Consider the following 6,510-nt stretch of genomic DNA (forward strand, 5'->3'; position numbering starts at 1 on the left):
CCTGCCTTTTTCCTGGCAGCACGTGCCCAGATCTGACAGCGTAGTGAGGACGCCTTCGCATTGCCGACTGTGTCTCCCGACAGTAGCACGAAGGCTTTCTGTCTCTGGAGCTCCTTCTACTCCCACAGGAAGGACATGCCTGGCTGGCCTGCTGGAGGACCAGAGACACTGGGGAGCAGAGCTGGGTCATTCTTGCTGTCTTAGTCAAGGCCAACCTGGATCCTCCAGCAGCTGATCTCAGTCCAGCAAGATCACAGAGCTGCCTGGCTAGCAGGTGCTTTACTGACCATCATTATGGTTCGATGAATGTCTGTAATGCACACTATTGTGGCAATAGATAACAAATGCACTATCCTCAAAGGACTTCTAATCTGGTGGAAGACAAAAGTTTACAACCAGCTATAATTACTACAATTACTACTACTGCTGGGTAACATTTATTAAATGCTTATTCATTTTGCTCCAAGTCCTATATTCAATTCTTCACCTACATTACCCCATTTAATCTGTACAATCCTACTAGATGCCTACCACCCTTATCCCCACTTCACAGACAAGGAAACCCAGACTCACTTGGGAAGTGACTTGCCCAAGTTCACACAGCTAGACAAGGGGGAAGTGAGTATTTTGATCCAGATCCGTTTGACTGGATTGAATGGTAAAGCTACTGTTATACTTTACTGCATGTCTAAATGTTCTAGCAGCTATAAGAGGATCACAATGTATTCCTTTTAAACAGGCAAATCAGGTAGAACTTGCTAGAAGGGACAGCATTTGAGCCTGCATTTGAAGTGTCTGTAGGTAGGATTTCATGCAAGGAGCTGGCCATGGAGGAGCGCTTATATGAATAATTTTATTCTGCAAACAGATCAAGGCATTCGACAGCTGCTGGAACCAGGTTTCCCAAAGCCAGTGATTGGTTGCATTTGGTGGACACAGGAACTCACCACTATATGAGCTTTAGAAGGACGTAGTTTGTGAAAAATTCCTCTGATGAAAGTCAAGCCTACTTCAAGGTAGATAAAACATGCAGGTGTGTTTGTGGCATGTTGACTTAACTTACTCAAAAGCATCTCTCCCATTAATCTGCTGGGATGCCTGAAATTCCCACCTTTATCTAAGCCATTGAAGGCACCAGTTAAAAATGCACACATGTTTAAGATAACTGGAGAGGGTGTGTGTGTGTGTGTGTGTGTGTGCATGCATGTGGTCTGGGTGGGGGCTCCTAGGAGAGATGAGCAAGGTATGAGTTCGAGGTGTTACTAAAATGAGCACCAAAATGCAAGACAGAGATTCCAAAACCAAATCTCCTTCCTTACAGACTTTGCCCCGGGGGCTGATGCTGTTGACAGATGGACTGTCTGTGTCCTTTCATCCGCAAGTGTTCCACCTGTGGGTCCATTACTTGTGCCATGCAGCCACGCGGCTCTGGGTTACCATCACATCTGATGGTTGCAACACGCTGCTCAGGGGCTCAAAAGCCACCCTTCTCCTCCTGCACAGTTTCTACTCCCCCACCAGAAATGGTTCTGAACGAGCATTGGTGTCTGGCCTGCTCAAAGTGTGGAACCTCAGACTTTCTAGAAAAATGTTAAGTATTTATTTTGGTAGCTTCTGTCATTCCCTGACCAATTAACCCACACGGCCATTCAGCTGCCTCCTAAGACGACCACCATCGGCAGCACTCGTGTCCTTGACAACCTACTCCAAGGTCACAACGAGGTCAGACAGAACATATCAAGATGCTTTTGACTGCAAGGGGAAGAAACCTAGCTTGAACTGGCGGACGCACAGATGGGACTGTCTTGGCCGATGCATGGGCCTATCCCTGGACAATCACTGTATTTAAGGTTGCATCAATTTCTTATTGCTGATGCAGTGATGCACCAACAAATTTAGTGGTTTAAAACAATGAGAATTTATTATCTTACAATTCTGGAAGTCAGAAGTCTAAAAATGGTTTAGAAGGGCCATGCGCCTTCTGGAGACAGAAGGAAATGATCTGTTTCCCGCCTTTTCCACTTTCCAGAGGTGGCCTGCATTCCTTGGTGCGTGGCCCTGCACCACTCTGGCTTCTGCTTCCATTGTCACATCTTCCCTGACTGCCACTCTCCTGTCTCCTGCTTATAAGGACATTTGTGACCATACCGGGACCCCCCTGGATAACTGAGGGTAACCTCCCATCTCCAGGTCTGTAATCACATCTGCAAAGTCCCTCTTGCCAAGTTGGATGACATAGACACAGGTTCTGAGGATTAGGTCCTGGACCTTTTCGGCGGGGGGTGGGAGGCCTATTATTCTGCCTATTTCAAAGGTGATGTCAGGCTCTGATTGGTTGGTCCAGAGTCACGAGCCTGGTCCTGGAGCCCCATCCAAACCACACAGACGGAGGGTGGGGAGGGCTGGTTCCCCAAGGATGACCTGGTCGATTACCAGACCCGAAGGGACGGATGCTGAGGGGCAACCACAGCAAACGTCCACAATAGAAAACAGGGTGAAGCTTCGGGACTTTCTTGAACAATTTTCATTAGACTCCCTGTCAGGTTTCCTTTTGGGATCCGCCAATTTCTTTTAGCCCTTGAGCGTTTTATTGGCAGCACCATCTTTCAGAACACATTGTGATCATTTCATTTCACTGGGAACTTTGTATACAAAGTATGTTGTTTCCAAAGCAAAGAATTTGAAGCCTGGTACTGCCTCAAGTGCGTCTTACTTAGCATGAACCACATGGTGATGAGGGGAGGCACAGCTAAGACTTGAGCACCTAATTATCGGATTTCCAAGCAAGACAGGAGTTTCTGCTGATCAGGGTGGGAGAGGAGAAGAAATTCCTGGGCAATGGAAAACCACATGATGTATTATGTTACTCTCCCTCAAATCCCCTAAATTTAAGGGAAAACAATCTTGAAAAGAATCATAAAGCACATGAAGAGGCAACTTGAGGCGATGCTTGTCTGAGATAAATTGCAATATTCTCCATGGCTGGGTTTTGAATCGAAGCGTAAGTGAGCTGTAAGAGCTCGAAGTAAGAGCTGCCCGTCTGCTGACTCGGACAAAGTTGAGGAAAAATGAACACAATGACCAAGCCACAAACTTGGCCGAGGCCCAGCGGGGTCCTACTATCTGACTTCTCTTAGGGGCACATTTGAGGCAGAGGAGGGGATCAAAGAAGGTTGGTGGACTTCAGTGGGGGAGACCCACCATTCATTAGCGTCCTCTGCAGAGGAAACGTGTGGTCATTATTCCTCTGCATGACCTTTTGTCAGAGATCATGGGAATAAGGAACCTAGACAGATGGAAAGGCAATGTCTCGTCAATGGCCCACAGAAGGGAATGGGAACAATGATAAACCCAGGGTATGACCTCGGCAGCGCTGCCAAATGGTTATGAACTCTGGCCCTGGAATCAGACAGAGTTGATTCTGAATCCCAACTCTGCCACTTAACAGTTGCATGACCGTGCCCGTTACTTTAACCTTTTGGAGCCTCAGTACTTTCATCTGTAACATGGGGATATGTTAGTATACATTTTGCTGAGTTGTCACAGGGCAAAACGATGATTAAAACCCTCACCACCAGTGTGCCACCGCGTCACGCAAAGTGTATGCTTCCTTTGAACACTGCTTAGATTGGAGCCCAGGATGATCTGTGATTTTTCTAAGTCTCCAAACCAGCTTTACAATGAATTACTTCATATTAATTTACTTAAGTCAAAAAATTGATTTTCTTAAATTAATAGGAATGTAATTTTCCACATGTGGAAAGCTCGATTCTATGGCCTGACAAACGCTCTAACTGCTCTCCCTTTCTACAGAAAGGGGAGTTTGCTAAAGACACACCCAACTGAGGCGTTCTCCTGGGTGTCCAGAGAGGACTGCAATGGAGTAGAAAGGGAAGAACATTCTCACGTGGGAGTTGGTGGTGTTGACTGTCACAGCGGGGTACCTCGTGCTGTTGACTGTTACAGCAGGGTATACCTCGAATCATGGTGCCCAGGTGGCTTTAAGGATGAATGAGAATTCTGCCTCCTCTGACCACAGCCAGTCAGACTTTCTTCTTCTCTCAACTCCGTGCAGTGTCTTCTGGACTTAACACCTGGTATCCCTTCTCCATCCCTGAACTTCCTCATCTCAACTAGAGTAGACGATCCTGAGGTCAGGGCCAGCTCCATCCTGGGAATCAGCCGGCACTTATGGGTGCCTGAGAAGTTCTTCCAGGGTGTGTTGATTTTTAGTCCTAGTGAGGACAAGTGGCAGTCAGTTCCAAGCTGCTGAAGGCAACAGTTTCAGGGAGTGGTCTAAGCAGCAATGACATCTCCTGTCTCTGAACATGTAGTACCAGGAAACCACCTTCTTTTTTTTTTTTCCTTTTAGCTGATTAGTATATTTTCTATTTCTCTAACCATCCCCCAATCCAAGCTTCGTTAAATTTTTGTAGAAGATGGATATTTTGATTCCAAAGAAAGACATAATAATTGTTATGATCTGAATGTTTGTCCCCCCTATATTCATCTGTTGAAATCCTAACCCTTAAGGTATGGTAATAGGAGGTGGGGTCTCTGGGAGATGATTAGGTCATGAGTGGGATTAGTGCCCTATGAAAGAGGCCCCAGAAAGCCGCCTTGCGCCTTTCACCATGTGAGGACTCAGTGAGAAGATGCCATGTATCAATCCGAAAGTGAGCCTGCACTAGACACCGAATCTGCTGGCACCATGATCTTGGACTTCCAAGACTCCAGAAATGTGAGAAATAAATTTCTGTTGTTTATAAGCCACCCAGCTGATGGCAGTTGATAGCAGCTTGAACAGATGAAGTTAATAATGAAATGATCCAAATTCTAGCCCAGGGGAACAGAAGATATTGCCAGTCTTGAGATTTCTAATTTTCAAAGCATCAAACACACACACACACACACACACACACACACGCAACCCCTCTGCCCCCACCAGCATTTGTCCTGCTTGGTGGACCCTATAAATGATGGCGTCCTTCCAGCTCCACTCCGTTTTGCATCTTGACTGGGAGGGACTGGGCATAATGGGGGTGAGGAGATGGAGAAACTTAAGTATCGTCTTCAATTCTGGAAGCTTGAGTGCTATTCTAGGTTCTATGACTCTACCAAATTACCCCACATTCAGTGGTATAAAACAGCCATTGGCTATGCTCACGGATTCTATGGGTGGAAAATTCGGACAGGGCACAGCAGGGACAGCTGGTCCTCAGTTGGAAGTCTTCAAGGCTGGAAGCTCGAGTCATCTGAAGGCTCATTTATTCACACACTAGTGGCTGATGCTGGCTGTTGTCTGGGAGGCCTCAGTTTCTCTCCATGTGGGTTTCTCTATGTGATCTCCCCACGCTGGCTCGTTTGTGCGGCCCCATGACATGGCAGCTGTGTTCAGAGGATAAGCGTTCTGGCCATTGAGCCATGTGGAAGTTGCAGCATCTTTTATGACTCGACTCAGAAGTCTGCTGCATTCTTGGTTTAGCTGGTCGTTAAGGCTAGAGCAGGGCAGGGGCAGTATTCAACCCCACCTTTAATGAGAGGAGGGTCATTTGCAGACATGGTTTAAATTGACCACAAGTGCCCTGAGAATGAGGAATGACTCCAGGGCCTCAGACATTTCTATCCGGGTTGAAGATGGGAGAGCCTCCCAAACATCCCACCGCCAAGGCTATGAAGGAAACAGGGGCTGCTGGGAAGCCATTTCCCACTGGGTGCAGTTGTTGAGTGAATCCACTTGGCCTTTAGGAAGAGGAATCTGACTCTCACTGAAGCCACTCCACCTGCGCAGGGGCCATGAGGAAGTCCTGGGCACCTCAGGACCGCTAACCCAGGATATTTATTGACTTTGCTCTGGCCCACAGCCCCACCCAGCTGCTCCGAACACCTGGGAGAGGTAGGGAGAAGCCTGCGCCCGTGAGTCACGGGTGTAAAGTACACCTAGCGCCTTGGCAAGCAGGCTCTTGTGCAAGGCTAAGGTGTCATTAGGTGAACATTGAGAAATGTTTCTTTCCCTTAGACCCTGAGATAATGGATAACAACCCTTAGGCGCAGCCTTTTATCATCTCCTATTGCTCATGCATGGGGGGCTGCTACTTTGGGCTGCAGGTCCGAGCTGGCGGGGCGTGCGAGTGCGCGTGTGCGTGTGCGCGCGCGCGCGCGCGCGCGTGTGGCCTTCAACAGCTGGCAGCTGTCTCGGCCCCCACCCTACCCCACCCCACCCAGCGGCGCCGCCCCCGCCCCTCGCTGTCCTGGGTGCGCCTCGGCCGCTGTGCTCCAGGCCAGCTCCCCCTACCCCGCGCCTGGGAGGCGACCCCCTGTGCGCCCGGGTTCAAAGGCCCCGCAGCTCCAGCCCCTCCAGGGGGCGGGGAGGCGAGGGAGGTGGTGCAGGAGCCAGAAAAGCCCGAGCCCACAGCCGGCCAGCCCTGTGCTGGTATGGGCAGCGCGCTCTGAAAGTTTGTGACCGCCGCAGCCAACTTGTGACTGGAGCTGGGGACGCAGCGAGCGAGC

The sequence above is a fragment of the Eulemur rufifrons genome, chromosome 20 (assembly GCF_041146395.1).
Source record: "Eulemur rufifrons isolate Redbay chromosome 20, OSU_ERuf_1, whole genome shotgun sequence".
Taxonomy (NCBI): domain Eukaryota; kingdom Metazoa; phylum Chordata; class Mammalia; order Primates; family Lemuridae; genus Eulemur; species Eulemur rufifrons.